The 17,344-nt window shown below is 47.2% G+C and overlaps 1 protein-coding gene across 34 annotated transcripts in view; it reads right to left on the bottom strand.

Annotated features, from left to right (window-relative positions):
* The window catches only part of Kcnma1 (potassium calcium-activated channel subfamily M alpha 1), a 708,132-nt gene that overhangs the window by 606,840 nt on the left and 83,948 nt on the right, over positions 1 to 17,344 (bottom strand). The window lies entirely within an intron of this gene.

Genomic DNA, 17,344 nt, shown 5'->3' with positions numbered 1-17,344 from the left:
TTCTCCTTCCTTGCACTCTCTCACACTCTTCCCCAATACCTCTCAGATGTGGCAAGATCACAGTCAAGTTACTGCATGGTTTATCTCCTCTCCAGGACTGGGATGTTCTTAAGAAAAGAAGACATGTCCTTCTTGACCTTGAGTTGGCTCCCACTCCTATCCACTTTCTCTGGCTCTAGGGTCAAAAGCAGTCACAGGTTACCCACCATGAGCTCCAGGTTCCCTCGGTACCTGCAGGCTCAGCCACCATCACTGCCTGATTCCCTAATAAACAGACATCAATGAATAAATACCAGTGATGCATGCGCAGAATGCCTGGCACATAGTAGGTGCTTAACAAATCTCTATGGGCTGTCAAGATGAATCACCCTGGAGCTCAAATCAAGGAAACGTGAGCCAGGGATCCCCTACATGGGAGAGAGACTCCCACAGTGTGGCAGTATGTCGGGGAGGCTGAGGTCAGAGAAGGGATGCTGGGGTACACAAAAGCCACTAAAGGAACCCACAGGTGCTCTGCATCCCTAGTTAGGTGTCTATTTCCAGAAATTATGAAGCTTCTCTGTTTCTCCATTTGGATGCTGCTTGCACAGGTGGGTTCAGTTGTGAAGATGTGTATATTCACGGTAGGTCTGCTTTTCAGTATTACATGATAGTTAAAAAAAAAAATACATGATTCAATAATATTTTCCCCAAGGGGAACTTATCTTCAGTGTCCAAATGAAGTCCACGTGACAAGAGGGTCTGTGTGGCAAAAATCAGCTCAGCTGGTACTGCGTAGAGAGGAAGCCTTGTCTCCACCACAGAAGGGACAGGGGTAGCGTAGGTGAGATGCTGAAAGGGAAGGGACACTTGAGGGAAAGGACAGCAGGGAACTTTCCTTTGGCATGACAAGAGGAGGAGATTCCATGGAGTCTACTCTCCACCTCCAAACCCACTGAGCTCAAGTATCCAAACACGAAGGAAGCCAAGAATGTGCAAAGTATGACCTCTCAGAAGAAGAAGGCTACTCCTGACTCCCCTGGGGAAGTTCAACACTTTCAAAGGTCTGGAAGTTTCTGACAGTCTAGAAATCACACAGGATTTGGAGCCTGGTTTTAGAGCCTCTGCAGGCTGGGGGGTGGGTGTGTGTGTGCATGTGTGTGTGCGCACGTGTGTATGCCCTAAGTTCCTAATAACTGACAGCCCTGGAGACTTGGTTCTAGAGAACAAGACAATGTCAGGGCCCCTGATGCAGCTGTGGGTTGCCATATTGCTTTAAGTAGGGTGGCATGGCAGGACCGTCCCTCCAGTTATCCATGAGCCACGTTCCCACCCAGGCTTCCTGCACCTGACGTCAGAGCATCGCAGACCATCAGAGCCTCAAAGGAAACGAGAGGGCTCTGAGGAGTGTTCTGAAGGTGATGCGGATAAAGAGGACACAGTGTGCACCTGCCCACTTTCTCTGGACACTGGGGTCAAAGGCAGTCCTAGGTCACCTGCATGGACATGAGCAGTCGCCTCCTTCAGCACCAGCGGCCTGGGCCAGCATCACCACCTAATCCCTTAACCCCATCAATAATCATCAAGATCTCAGTCCATAAACGAGCTTGTTCTCAGCAAAGCAGGGTGGTTGGATGTTTCCCTTCGGATCACCTCATCTAGACCACAGCGACTGTGACTTAATTTTACAGCCGACGTGTGCAGGTTAAAATAAGATGAAATCCACATTTTCTGGACCTCACGTAGTTTTCATTGGTGCCATGTGACAGGCATTTTTGGAGGACCATTTGTGTCCCAGACACAGCTGTAAACAGGTTCTCGGGATCAGGCAGTGAGGATATGAAGAAGGAGACCAACACGAGAGCTCCGCCTGGAAGAGAACGCATGCCCAGCTGAGGCACGCCCTCCGGGCCCAGAAGCAGCCAGGCAGATGCTGAGACTCCCTCCACTTGGGTTTTCCTCATGATCGCCCCGAGAGCGCAGGGTTAGGGATTCTAATGAAGATCAATACCGTTATTGAATGAAAATGACAGCCTTGAAAATGCTCTCCAGAAACCTGCCAACATTCTCCTACCCTGGGCTCCTGGGCTGCTCCCAAGGTGCTGTGACGTCAGCTAGAACAGCCCGGTGCCCACTGGCGCCCCACAGCTGAAGCCTGGGCGGGGGGCTTAGTTGCTCTGAGTGTGTAAGGAAAAGGCTTGAAGTAGCCTGCCCTGGCTTCCCTTCCCAGGCCTAGCATTCCACGCGGGCATTCCAGGTAAGGGGGACCTGCCTATCGTTATTCATGGATGCAAGAGACAGCTACAAGCCACCCCACTCCTCTTTGCTTGCACAGTTCCGTTTCATCAAGGTTTCCACTCCTCCTCCACACTGCCTTGTACCCCGTTCCCTCCCTGCCTGTCTAGATTAGCACTACCAGGTCATTCCGATTCCATCTGCCACCCCCTGGTTTATAGGCAGGTAAGTGGCCTAGTTCTGGTCAATGTAACAAATAGGAGAACTTCTGGGGAACTTTGGGGGGGAAGTTTCCTCTCTCTATAAAGCCCTGTCCAGAAAAGACGATCCCTGCCCTGCCTCTGGACCTAGTCACATCTGGAAGTGCTGTCTGGAACCTCTGCAGCCATCTTGCAGTCATGAGGAGAAGCTGCCTTTGAATGCAGCTGCCACCAACCACAGCAGAGTTAAGGAAGGGAAGGATCCAGGACTTCCACCACATCACTGAACCACCAACCATGCACACTCCTCTCCCCCATTATCTGTTCTACTCACAGGAAATAACATTTCCTTTTTGTTTACGCCAACCTGGATCATTGTTCCCGATTATCTGCAGGCAAAAGCATCCTGACTACTGCAGGGTACCATCAATTTGAAAAGAATGAAAGTATTCCAAGCACGCTTAATACTAGAACAAAAGCACACAGCTGCCTTTAACACCTAGGAAATGCTCTAAGGCACCATCTGGATGCAGGTTATCCTTCCAAATAAATCCCTGACATCCTTTTCTTTGCATCAATTAAGAACACCCCAATACTGACACTTCTCAGTCGCTTCCATTCTAGACTAATGAGAAGCTGGAATGCTGTCACAGGAAGCAGCGCTGACTTGCCCCTGTCCACACAGACATGAGGACAGTCCTGGACTAGGAGGAGCAGGAGGGTCGCACAGGCACCTGGAAGGCCAGACGCTGTGGCGTTGGTGGCTCTGAGCTGCTAAAGTGCTACTCATGGTGCTTTCGCTGGGAATGAGTCCCTGACCTCTCTCAATGCTTCCTAGCTGAGACTTCAGCAAAAGATCAGGAGACATAGGTTTCCTTCTTTCTCCCTCTCTCCCTCTCACCTTTCTTCTCCTTTTCCCCCCTCTCACTCTTCAAAGTCACAAAAGAAACAGTAATTAAGTCCACGAGCATGAAATGATACCATCCTGTGCAATAAACATCTGCCTTCAGGGGCATTGTGTGCAAATATAGTAAACGGCATGAGAGGGAAACCACGCCGGCACATACTTCTGGGGACACGTCATGTCCTTTTAAGATGAGGCCCACTGTTCAGTTCCATTCGAGGCCAGGGCTCTGGTTTCAGGCCCGAGGTCTCCTTATCGCCTCATGCAGTATTAACATGCCCTGGCACACGCCCAGGTTCGCATTGAGCCATCGCCATCGGGGCCGGCTGCCACAGGACAAACTGGTTTGGGGCTCCCTCTTCAATGCCCCCGAGGGCCTTCCTCCTTCCCATGGCCAGGCCACCCTCCCCAGGATCCCCACCTTCAGCCTTTGCCAGAGGGACACGTGGCTCTTCACCAGCAGTTAATGAGGGGGGTCGTCCCTGGGGTCTACTCATATAACGGAGAGGAGGCTCCGTGTCCTTGGGGTGTCACAAGGGCTGGGGGAGAAGGCACCCTGGGTTTCAACCCAGGGACACCTCTGCATCAGGCCTGGGAATGCACGAGCACCCCTGGGTCCGTCCCAAAGCGGGGTCCCACCACCTGCCCTCCAGTTATAACCAGGGTCTTGCTGCGGTGCTATTCCCAGGAAAGCCATTTCCATTTATGAAAGGGGGAGAGAGACAGAGGGGAGGCTGGTGGCAGGGGAAAGGGGGTGCAGGGAAGAAATGCCAAGGAAAGTCAAGGTGCGAGAAGAACAGAAAGGGGATACAGCTGGGCGGCCCCCATGCAGCTCCGGCACCCAGGGACTCATGCGGGCTCCATGCTGGGTGACAGCTTCCCACCACAATCCAGAACTTCAAGGGCTCAGTCTGTGGAGTCATCTGAGGGGACTCCTGTGGGGCACCATGGGATGTGTTAAGGGAAGAATGGGTTCTGGAGACTGTGTGTCTGGGTTCAAAGCCCGGACCTGCTACTCACAAGGTAAGAGACTCTGCTTCTGTCTCCTCATCTGGAAACTGGGACTAAGAAGACCAGGCACACAGTGGGTGTCCTGTAGTGCCTCAAAGTGGCCACCAAGGAGACCAAGTGAAAAGGGCAGAGTGTCCCCTCAGCATAGAGCAACCTCCTCAATGAGTTGAGCACAAAATGACCCTGTGGCCTGGCGATTCCATTCTTAGGTATATAGGCAAGAGAATTAAAAACAAGCCTACAGCCAGGCATGGTGGTGCATGCCAGTAATCCTAGCAACTTGGGAGGCTGGGGCAGGAGGATTACAAGTTCAAGGCCAATCTCAGCAACTAAGCAAGACCCTGTCTCAAAATAAAAAGTCAAAAGGGTTGGGAATATAGTTCACTGGTTGAATGACCCTGGGTTCGATGCCAAGTACCCCCCCCACACACACACACACAAACACACGTGCAAACAAAAATATTTGCAGCAGCACTATTCATAATTGCCAAAGGTGGAAACAACCCAAATATCCATCAGCGGATGAATGGATAAGCAGAATGTGATATGCCCACCCGGTGGAGAATTTTTTAGTCATAGAAAGGAAGTATTGATACTGCTCCATGGACAAACCTTGGGAATTTTACACTCAGTGGAAGAAGCCAAATCTCATCACTCTCCTACCCCTAGAACCTAGCACAGAATAATTACACAAATGAATGAATGTTAATAAACTGTTATTTAGAATTCATGAGGGAAAAAATAAGAATTGGTGAAGAGAAGGGAGACTCTATTCCTGGATAACCTAACCCCAATCCATCCCTCTCTAGGGAAAAGGACAGTGACCAAGCCATTGTCACCCTCTGATCAACTGAGAGTTGACACCCTGGCTTCACATTCACCCTCAACTTGTTTTTACCAAGGGAGGTGAACATGAGGCTCTTTCTACTCCTATCCCATCCAATTCAACAGAGGTGAAGTCTCTCTTAGGTAAAAAGTCAGGCTCCAAGTGGTGACAGCGCGCCCAAGTCACAAGCAACTATTCACCACCAGCATCAAAGTAAAAAATATGGGATTAAAACTCATTTCTTCTTCTTCTTTCCACACAGTGACTTTCCAATCCACTCAGCAACACAGGCAGGCAGCCAGAGGCACACGACACTGACAAGCCACTCCTCAGGGTCCTGGAGTTGCACATCTGAGTCCTAAGAACTCACTTCAAACACTGAAGCTACTACCTATGACGGGAAGTGGACAGGAAGGAGTAGTCCTCAGGGAAGACACGTAAAGATTCATTCCAGGGACTCCAGTCTTTGTATGTCTTTGAGAGAGTTTAGATCTCTCTGGGGCTTTTCATGGTTTTATATTCCTAAAATACTATTTTAAAGAAGTTTAAGCCTAACACGGAGTAGAAGAGATCGTCTCATAGAAGAGATCGTCTCCGAGATCTCTTCTAGCTCTAGGCTCTTATGCTACTGTGACTAACAACTTCGCTAGAAAGATCTAGAAAAGTGGCCATCTTATTATGCCCCAGCAGAACCCCTGTCTGGAAGCAAGCTGTTCCACCTAGGTTGAGGGGGTGTGCAAGGAAAGCTGAGCCCCACCAGTATTCCTGTAGGAGCATCTTACACAAGCACCCCACACATTCCCAGCACCAGGAATGGACCAGAAAAAGAAAGTCCCATTGAGTCTGCTCTTACCATGTTCTCCACTCTCAAGATCTTTATGTAATGTACCTCTGTAGTATCCCAAATTTTATCAATTCTCTTCCATCTTCCTGATTCCTGCCATGTCTGCATGCCTTGAGCTAAAAATCACTGCACATTATCCTTTAAATCAACTAAAAAAATGTCTTTTTTTTTCAAAATAGCATTGTCCTGGGCAATAATATCTGTGAAACCACGAGGTCTGATGTGCTAGCTCTATTTTTTCACAAGCACATTCAAATGCACAACTATAATAAGACATTTGCCTGTGCTCCTCCTATAGCATCTTGCATTTGGCACTGCTGAGGAGTTGCGGAAGCTGGCAGGAGCCCACCTTGTCTTCCCCAGCAATCCTTGAGGTCACAGCTAATTTCTATCATCTTAAAGAAGATACACAGAGACCCTGAAAGTCCAGCGTTCAAGTCAACACGACCAAATCAGCACAGCTGGGCTTCACCCACAAGCATGCCTGCTTCCAAATCTCAAGTCTTTGCCGTCCTAGCTAGTATCCAGCCTGCCTGCAGCCCACAGGGGTGTATGAAAGTCAAGCAATTGTAAATAATGCCGTCGACCTTTATCACCTTTTCGACTTAATCCCACCCTAAGAACTTGACAGCAATTTTTCCATGATAATCTGAAACAAGAGTAATTCATGTATGCATAAGCAAAGTTGACAGCCAGTGAGCCAGAGTAGGCAGGAGTCCTGACCGGTTCTCTCTGTGGGCAGGCTCTGCCCAACCTCCCCAGCAAGGTTAAGTTTACTCCCCATCTGGGCAACGCCAGGTTCAGACTGTCCCAGGCCAGAGGCTACACCACCAGCCCTGCCAGCCTTCCCAAAACACACAGCTTAGTCACAAGGGACTCTGGCTATGCATGTGCATGACTCAGCACACATCCAGCCCGCCTCTAGGGGAAAGAACAGCCAGAGCACGTGGGGTCAGCAGGATCACCTTAAAGACAGGAAAGCCCAGATCTTCACACACACAGCTACCCAAGAAAAGGGCTTCCATCCCTGCCTGGAAAATCAAGAGGCAGCAGGGCCAATGCTCAAGGTCATCTGGTCCTACCTCTCCTAGGACAGCAAGAGAAAATTAGAACCAAAAAGAGGCCATAAGGACTTGCCCAAGGGCACTCAGTTGTGTCGGGCCAGGGCTGGGAGGAAATGTCCCTGACTCAGGCCAGAGCCTGGGTCCTGGAGTGGCACAGCTTCCCAGAGAGATAGCAGTCACAAGTCCAGGGTGTCTCTCTGCCCATGTGGCACTGATGAAATTGTCAATTAGAGAGTCGTCCTCTAAATTCAGGAGTCAATAAAGTATAAGTGGAGAGCCCAGTTACCCATATGAATTCAACTCGAACAACAAAGAAAAATGAAGAGGGAAACTCCCCAGCTCATTATCTCTCTGAAAGATTTTCCAGCAGCAAGTCAATATGCATCAGAAACAGTCTACAAAACACAGCAATGGCGGGGGTGAGGGGGGCAACGGAGCAGAGTCTGCAGAGAAAAGAGGTTTGCTGTGAATTTTAGCTTGAGGGGAAACCCCCATGCATTGTGCAATCAGAGCAAGGTCCCTCGCACATACTAACATGTCATTTGACTCCAACATGAGAGGTCTTTGAGCCCCCTATGATATGTGCAAATTGGACAGATTCTACCCTGCAGGGCAATGGGCTCCCTGGACAGTCTGGCTAGGCCAGGAAGACCTCAGACTGGCAGTGGAGGAAAGATTGACCAGCAGATGGAAAGAGGAAGGTGCTCAAAGGAAAGGAATGTGTCAGATGGGAAGGAGTTAGGGTCAGTCTATTCTTTATTTACTCCCTTAAGTCCAGAAATCACCCCCTCCAAAATCTACCTATCACCCCTCCAAGATTTACCTAACAAGAACCAACCCATGGCCAAGCTCCACTTAAAAGAGAAACAGTAAACTAGTCCATGGGATGAATATTTGTAAGGCAGGGTTAAGATTTGCTGTTAGTTTCTGTGGTATAGTGGTGGAGATGAGATAGTTGAAAAATGATTTACGGAAGGATTTTATAATCTCTCCATTTTAAAGATAAAGTAAACCAGACATTAAAAAAAAAAAAAAGTAAATTGACTGTTTGAAAATGACCCAATTGGTCAATAGTAGATCTAAATCTAGAGTCCAAGTGGAAAAACCTAGATTTACTGAGACATCCCCCTGGTACCGTGAGACCCTGACTTCTGAGACTAGGCCGTCCTACTGATCCTGAAAGGGTCCCCAAGCACTGTCATGCTACTCTGCATCCATTCTCTGAGCACCCTGAGTCACTCACATCCTGGTCTGCTTCCATCTGTATGTGATGAGTTAATTCTATAATTCCTGATGGAAATTTTTTCCCCTGCAGGAAAGGAAGCTCCACCCGTATCCTTGGCCCATGAGGTGGCACCCAGACCAACAGCACCCAGACCAACAGTGTGTAACTCCAGTCTGGGCTTCCTCACGGGAGTTCCCAGCCTCTCCCTGGTGTGGCAGACACCAAGCCTCATACTGCCCCATGAAACTTAAAGATAATAACAGAAGAAAATGTTGATCTCAAAAGATGATTGTATGTTATGTATGATGGCCAAGTAGGATACATAGCCTAAATATCCTCATGAGAGAAAAGCGGAGAAATGGCGGCACAGCCCTACCACACAGTGTGCCATTAGGGAAAGTGTCTACAGAGAAAGTGGTGGTAAGAATAACTGGGGGGAGATAAAGTAAACCAGACAGTGGATTACGCTAGCTAAAGAATGGAAATAATTTAAAAATCTGTGCAAAGAACCTCCAAGAAAATGCATGCAAAGGTAATTAATTGTCATCTCTAGGTAGAAACTAGACAAGGTTCTTCTTCTATCCACATTCATATGTATTAGCAGAATATAAATATTACCTTTAAAAAACATCTCATTTGTTCCTGAAGAACGTAATACTAAGAAAGATCAGGAATCTTGGCATCAAAGATTCTGGTTTTGAGGTCAGGCTCTGTCTGCTCCTAATGGCATGTGGCCTTAGCAAGTTAATTATCTCTACTTCTTACCTAAAACCTACACCTACACCCCACACCTACCAGCTGACAACCTGTATGTACCATTTACACCTACAACCTACACCTGTGCCTACAATCTGTGTCTACAACCTACAGCTATACCTACAATCTGTGTCTACAACCCACACCTGACATCCTAAATCTGTAACCTACAGCATATCTTCATAGCCCAAAATCTATATCCTATACCTACAGCTCAGAGCCTATAACCTACAACTACAACTTAGAACCAGAATCTACAACAATTAAGACACACCTACAACCTAAATCTATATCCAGCAGCATATATCTACAACTCAAAACCCATATCCTGTCATGTCAGTTCAGAAAGTGTACCTTGAGTATAGAAGGAAGAGCCAACATCCCAAAAAGTCCCTACCAAGGCTCAAAGGTCAAAATATCCATCATGTGACTCCTATTCCTCTACCCAATACTGTGGGATTTGGTCCAAGAAGTTTATCACTCTCCTTCTGAAAACTAGAGATAAGAAAAGCTTTAATTCTCTCTCTCCCCCTCTCTCTTTCTCTCTATCACCCTCTCCCTCTCTCTCTCTCTCTCTCTCTCTCTCTCTCTCTCTCTCTCTCTCTCTCTCTCTCTGTGTGTGTGTGTGTGTGTGTGTGTGTTAAAGAAAAGAAAAAGGCACACTGACAGGTGTACTCCGGATACTGACTTGTCTTGGCAACTCCTCTTAATCTAGAGATGTAGTTTAGCCCTGTCCCTCGGGTGCAGGCCCTGGCACCTGGCTCCCAGGAGGAAGAGGAAGCCAGCATCCTTCCTGGTCAGCATCATAGCGCACACACTTCCCAGAGCGCCTGGTCCTGCTGAGGTCTTTATACACAGTGCAGTTTGGGATCTGCTGAAGATACTGCCCAGAGTCCCCTTAAAACAAAGAGCCCCTCCTCTCTGTAGCAGGAGGCCCCCTCCAAAGCCAAGATCCTTCAGCTCCCCTCCTCAGCAGTGAGAACAGAGGGGCTGAGGCTGAGGCCAAGGCTGGGACAAGACCCGAGGTGTGCTACTTGGCTCAGCAGCTGAAAAGCCCACTCCTGAGTCTCATTGGAACCCCAGACTCCACGTGCACTGGAGAGAGGCTGTGAGAGAATTTGCCCCACCTCGATGGGCTTCAATTTCCTCATGAGTGACAGTAAAAACCAACACTTCTTATCACTCAGAATATGCTAGAAACAAAGTTGAGGACCCACCATGCACAAACCAGTCTACTCCTGGCAACTGCCTTATGAGAATAGCAGCAGATCTATTACCACCACCCCACATTCAGACAAGGGAGTGGAGGCCCAGGGAGGCCAGAGACTTGGTCAGGCTCCCACTGCCCCGGGGCAGTGGGCTGGGATGGATATACCAATAGATTCATCATCCCGAGGCCAAAAGGCCCACTTTGAACCATCGCCTGGATCTGAAAAGGCAACTTCCTCAGACCCCACAGCGGGGCCTCACTAAACTGGAGTTAGTATCATCACGAGTTCCCCCTCACACAGCCGAGGTCCACACAGCAGACATTTAGACGATGCTTCCAGCTGAACCCAGGGAGGATACGTGATTCAAGGGGCCAATGGCTGGGAAAATCGAATCAAAACAGAGCTCACTACACAGGGTGTGGTGAGGTCCTGGGCAGCCATTAGGTCTTGCTTGTTTCTATGGGATGGGCAGGACCTCGAATACAGTCTACGAAAAAAAATAGAAGTTCATAATTCATTCCCTTCATGGGCCAGCCTTAATTACTTCATGTTCACATTGATGTTGTAAAGACATCTTTTCAAATCACTCATGCTAAAATCTTCAAGGAATCAGGCAAAACACCAGAGTAGGACAGCCTGTGGCGCTAGACCCCCAAATGCCTGAGCTCCCTGAATCTCTCCAGAACCAAAATCAGAGATGCAGAAGACCTTACTGGGATTGCAAAAAGTAAAAGTCATACCGCATTTTCTTTCTTCTGTATTAAGAGTTTTGAGGTTCTTGTTTGTTTTTTTTTTCTTTTGTTTGTTTTTCGTAACTGGGGATTGAACCAAGGCATACACAGAGCTACAACCTTTTTAGTCCTTTTTAAAATTTTTGTTCTGAGACAGGGTCTCACAAGTTACCAAGGCTGGCCTTGAACTTGCAACCCTCCTGCCTTGGCTCAAGGCGCTGACATCGTGTCCGGTATTCACTCAAGAACACCTAAAATCTCTTGGTCTCATTCTGTCTCCCCGTCTTTTTCATTCTCCTCAGGCTTTAAAGGAAGAAATAATTAAAAGAAAAAATAGCCTAGCACGGAGAGACTGGGAACAATCTGTCATTAAGAATATAACAGCTCCTAAGGAGCCATTAGAGTCTCAGTAACGTCACGGGCTGTGCTGTCACCCAAATCATCAAAATGGGCCATTCCAACCATAAAACCCCTGCCTGTTCCTCCATGGCCACGCACATTCCTTATGGCTCCCCTCATTCTGAGTCTTTGGCAGGGCTCAGCGGGAACGGAATGGGCTTCTGAGCCTGTTATGATGATGGACTGGCAGGCAGGTGGCCGGCTGGTAGGGGCACTCTGCACACTCACACTGCACACACTGTCCCTATGCCATACCCTAAACCCTGCACCCACTGTCGTCACTCACTCTCACCCCGGTTACCAGCTCACAGGAAACCCCACGTGAACCTGTGATCCAGGATTCCCCACAATACTCTTTGGCCACTGAAGCACCACCTGCCCCCTTTACTATTATTTCTACCAATTCTACGGCCTTCATTATCTTCATCTGGACTCCCGAGTTAACCAGATCTGAGTTAGAACTTCAGCTCCACCATTTACTAGCTGCATGGCCCTGGCAAAGTCACTTAACCTCTCTGAACCTCGGTTTCTTTACGTGTGTCTTGAGAGAGTACCAGTTCTGAAGTCCAGGGCCACAATGAATCCAGTCCTCACCAATCCAGCTAGAGCATTTGTCCCCTGTCCATGAGCACTCAAACTCCTCGTGCACGGACCCTGGATCTCCTCACGACCCAATGGCATAAGAGTTGAAGCTGACGCCATAGCGGGTGCTAGGACCCTGTTCTAGCTTCACAGAAGGTCTGATCTGATCGGTGGCTGCCTGTGAGGGGCTATTGTTCAAATACTGGAAAGAGGGACACTGCATGTGCAGCAGTTTGTACAAGGCTCACAAGGTGGCCCTGCTTAGTGCTAGTTAGCTCCTCACTGAGCCACCACCTGTCTCCCTCATGCCACCCTTCAGGATTCAGCATCTACTGTGGGGCTGGTCAGATCAAACACGGGCTGGGGACAGGACCCTGGGAATGGGGATGGGGAATCTCAGATTCATGATGTTCCCACCCTCACACGGCTTCCCGAGCCTAGGTAAGAAGACCGTGCCCCTGAGGAATACTCATCTCCCCAGCTGTCCCCTTGACAGCCTACAGAGCATCCTCCCACTGGCCCTGCCCCATGTCCCTGTGAGTGCACACGGGTAAGGGTCATGATTATGCACTGTACAGAGAAGTGCCCAAGTCAGGCGGCCTGTCCAAGCTCATGTGATATGTAGACAGATTCAAAACCTGGGTTTTGTCCCCTGACCCCTTATCCACCAAAATACCTGCCGTTCTAATTTCACAGGCTGGAGAAGAGACACCACCCAGATGGTGGATTGTGGAGCTGATGCAGAGCTGAGGCTTAAGGACCAGTCCTCTCTCCTCTCAAAGGGGAGCTTAGGAGACCCCTCCAGGATGGATCCCAGCTCTGGCAGCATCTCTCATCCCAATACTGGCCTTCGCTCTTTGCTACTTCCGGGATCCATCGGGGATGGGCAACCCAGGCACTGCGACGCCCTGGCAAGTTCCCTGCCCTCATTCTCTGTGCTGTGTTCAGTCTGTGGGTCCTGGGCATGGGTGTCATCCCTCCGTATCTGCACCACCCACCCACAGGAACGCTGCGGATGCAGAGGGAAATCAGAGCACGGCGTGCTGCGTCATCTGCCCTTTGCATCACCGGGGGAGCAGCGGGATACAGCTGCAGCACCTGATGGTACATCTAAAAAAAGCCAGCTGAGGGGGCCCGCAGACTCCCACCTGGCCTCTCCCACCCACGCTCTGAGAGAGCGGCAAGGAGTTGCTGTTTTTTTCCCCCCCTTCCCGCCCTAAGGAGATCAATATGTTGTGCAAAAACAACTCCATCCAGCAAAGCTGCACTTCACACCTAGCTCCATCTGGAGCATCCCTCGTGGCATTCACTAACAATGCCTCCCAGAAACATCACCAAGGACGTCACGGCCACAGGTGGCCTCTAGCCAGGCAATGCCTCAGCCAGGGAAGCAAAGGAGTCATTTCATGCTCAATCCATGGAAGGTATAAGTCAAGGATCAGAACTCAGGGGAACACATGGCCAGAACCAGCTTTTAAGGGAAGGCAGCAAGGCTAGGAAATGTTTTAAAAGGAAGTTCTGCTCACATCTATATAAAAACTGCCAGTTATTGATCACCCACTATGTGCTAGGCAATTTGCAAAAATGCATCTTGCTGGATACTCAGCATAACATTTTACAAGTGAGAACAGCATGTGAAAAGATGTTACCATGAGCCCAGGAGTAAAAGGCACCAGAATCCAGGGCTCCCAGAAGCCCCCCCTTTGTGAAAACTTTGCACTGTTCAGACTAGAATTTCTTCTAGATAATTTTCATAATGTTCAGCTTCTTGATAACATGCTCATGGATAAAAATAATGCTTAGGGGGTCTTTGGGTAAACTGATGATATTAATATTCATTATAGTGTTGGCAACAGTAACTGCAATTTTTATGCATTTTAATGATTGTCTGGCATTGCACTGGAGACTATGTACTTTATTTTAGTGAAAATACTGTGTCACTTTCAATGTTCCTAGAAAAAAGTTATGGTACAAAATTCATGGCTATGGTTGAACATTTATGGTTGAATTTTATCTTAAAAATTTAGGAGTGATCACTAAGAGGATAGAAGAGAATCCATAGCTCACGAAGCAGCCAAGGAAAAAAGGAGGGGACGTGAAACTATTCATTCAATATGACACAGGGAAGAGAAGGAGAGGAGCCCAAAGCCCCCCCCTACACACACACATAAAGGGTTGGGAAAACAGAAATGCAAAATTAAAAGGCGGGAAAAAATTCAGATATATTACCAGTGGTTGTAATAAACATAAATGGTTTAAATTTACCTGTTCAAAGACAGAGATTATCAGACTAAATTTTTAAAAAATGACACAAAATTGAGTTACTTGATCATAAGACACATATCTAAAATAAAGCCTAAGTAAAATGTTGATAATAAACAGACAGAAAAGAATATATCATGCAAACACTAACCAAAAGAAAACTGGTGTGACATCTAATTAATATTGCTCTCATAACTAATTTTGGTCCTGAAAGCAATGCAAAGCAGATTTGAAATTCCTATTTTGAATAAGGAAACTGAGGAAAAGAGAAGTTAGGTTACTTGCTCAAGGTCATACAGATAGCCAGATCACTCCGCTTTCCATTACTCCAAAGCCCAAGCTTGCAACCACAATACTTCATTGTTCTGCCTAATAACATGATGTTGAGAAATACTCAGTTGGTGGAAAACACAAGGCTCAGAGTATGAATGAGGAAAACAGGGAAGGGGTCATGAGTTGCCACAGAAATAAGGAAGAAGAATCTACTGACTCTCAATCATGAAAGCACACTAGATAGGAGCACCTCGGGGAGCTCAAGGAAGGGTCAATGATTTGAGTCTTAACTCAGATTAAGTGGCCCCATATATGCAGGGGACAAGTCTCAGTATCTGAAAAGCTTCCAAAGTGATTCTAATGGGTGGAAAACAATTTATCTACACACAGACTGGAGGGGAACTTTGCTAGAAGACCACAGGTACTTTTAGATCAATGTGGAAAGCAGAAACAAGAGGACCTCCACGTCATCCCTCTGCTGTGGTCTGAGTGTTCACGTCCCCTCAAACCCATAAGTGGAAATCCCAACCCTTACAAATGGGGTTGGTGCCTCCAAAAAGAGGCCCCAGGCACTGGACAACACCTGCTCCTTCTCATAAGCTTCTGAATGATACTTGGTAGGCAATGTCTTTCCTTGGTGGCCCTCTTAATCCCCCTTCCCACGTTCACCTTTCAAAGCTGCAAGGAGAACTCCCCCTCAAGGAGCCCTGAAGTAATAGGCTACATTGGAATCGTTATGAAGGAGTCATTGGAAGGACGTTTGCACAGAGGGCTACTGCTGAATTAAGTATGCGTGGAAATCTTGGGAACTCTTGTCTTTTGATCTGTGGATAAGACTAAATCATGTAGTGTTTTATAAATTATTTTGAGGCAACTTAAAAAGAAATGCAGGGCTGCAGCTCAGCGGCAAAGTGCTTGCTTAGCATGTGTGAGGCAAAGGGTTCGATACGAAGAACCACATAAAAATAAACAAAATAAAGGGCATTCTGTCCATCCATAACTACAAAAAAAAATTTAAAGAAATGCAGCTGCTGAAAAAGACTTATTATGAAATTAATTTCATTATGACTAAAGAATCCTTTTTCTTTTCAAAATTAAAAAAAATAGGGCATAAAAAACAGGCCACAGAGAGCTGCCTCATCTGTTCCACCACCACACTGGGGATGCAGCTAAAGGTGCCACCTATGAACTAGGAAGGGGGATCTGCCAGACACTGCCAGCACCTTGATTTGGGGGCTTGTCAGCTTCCAAAATTATAACAAGTAAATCTCTTTGGTTTATAAGTCACCCAGTCTAAGGCACTTTTGTTATAGCAGCCCAAAGGCACTGAGACACTTCTTATCTACAATTCAAAAAAGAAGTAATGATGAGGGGAAGGCACATTGGGAATATGTGACAGAATCTCTGTGCCAATGCCCCGCCTCTGCTTCTTAAAGAGAATACAACAAATTACAGAATCTTAGGGATGGAAATAATTTTAAGGAAAATGTAAGACAAATCCAAGACTTGGCTGGTGGTTAGAAATGCCTTGGAAATTTTGAAAAAACAAATATATATATATATATATTTCAGTGCCCCACTCCTAGAGACATCTAGTTGCACATATCTAAGTTGAGCCTAGAAAAATTAAAAAATTTCAAATACTCAGGGAGGCTTTTGGGGAAAGATGGCAGAGTGGAGCCAGGTCATAATAACATCCTGTCCCAATACATGATCATACCAAATTTTAAAAAGCAAAACCAAAAAAACATACAGGAGGAAAGCCAGGAGCAGTCACACAGGCAGTTGGCACAAGGCAGGCCACTAACATCCAAGAGTGGAGACACGAGTGAGGGTAGGGGGACCTGTTTTGGCATGACTGGTAAGCTTCCTCACCCAGAAACTGACTGCTGAGACCCAAACCCTGAGACTTCCCAGTCATCACTACACATTTGGAGAGAAGCAGTCTGTGGCTATATTGTTATTTCTTTCCCCTTTTCTAACTCAATAGGGGAAGAGTTGGAGAGAGCAAAAAGTCTTATTATGAAATTAATTTCATTATTACTAAAGAAAACAGGTAGGAAGAGAGCTTGGAGCAGCAGTGTTAATTACCAGCACCCCCCACACACCCACCATGGAAGCATAGGCTCCAGGGCTCAATACTTCATTGAGGAAATCATCAAAATGTCAGAAGCACCCTTCATGGAAAGCAGTGCATCTCCCCCTCCTTCTGGAACAAATATCAGAGCAGGGCGTTGAACAGAGTCTCGGGAGAGCAGGATCCTGCCCAACGAGCACACAGCAATGAGTCCCACCCCACCTCCCCCGACAGGTGCCTCCCAATGCTCTCAGCATCTGAAATGGACTCCATCTGCAGCTCAGAGACCAAGCCGAGTTTTCAGGCCAGTTAGAAAATATCACTCCTAAAGTATCATTCACAGTATCAGGGCAATTAGGACAAGGCAGAACTACTTGAACAAAGCAAAAGCAAGATAAAAAAAAATATCATGAACTCTGCTTAGAAGAAAATGGAGTGAAAGAAACGGGGCAAATTCCCTCCACATGTTGAATGTGGTAGGTAAAATTAATAAGAAACATAATTAATAAAACAAGAAAAGGGAGACTGCAGGTCAGAGAAAACAAACCAAAGACCTAAATCACACCGCTTCAGGTTGCTGGGGAAAAAAAAAAAAATTAGAAAAAAATACAACTAGAAATTTGATTCCTGCAAAGGAAGAACGACTCTGGGACTTACTAGATATTATCAATCTGAGCAATGTAAGAATAAGGCCATTACTAAGATGAGGAAGAAGGTGGGAGTCGGGAGGAAATACGCAAGTATTCTGTGTCCTTGTATCCTATG

Source organism: Ictidomys tridecemlineatus, chromosome 1 (assembly GCF_052094955.1).
Source record: "Ictidomys tridecemlineatus isolate mIctTri1 chromosome 1, mIctTri1.hap1, whole genome shotgun sequence".
NCBI classification, from domain to species: Eukaryota; Metazoa; Chordata; class Mammalia; order Rodentia; family Sciuridae; genus Ictidomys; species Ictidomys tridecemlineatus.
Note: the sequence above shows the minus strand (reverse complement) of the source record. Positions and strands in the feature narration are given on the sequence as shown.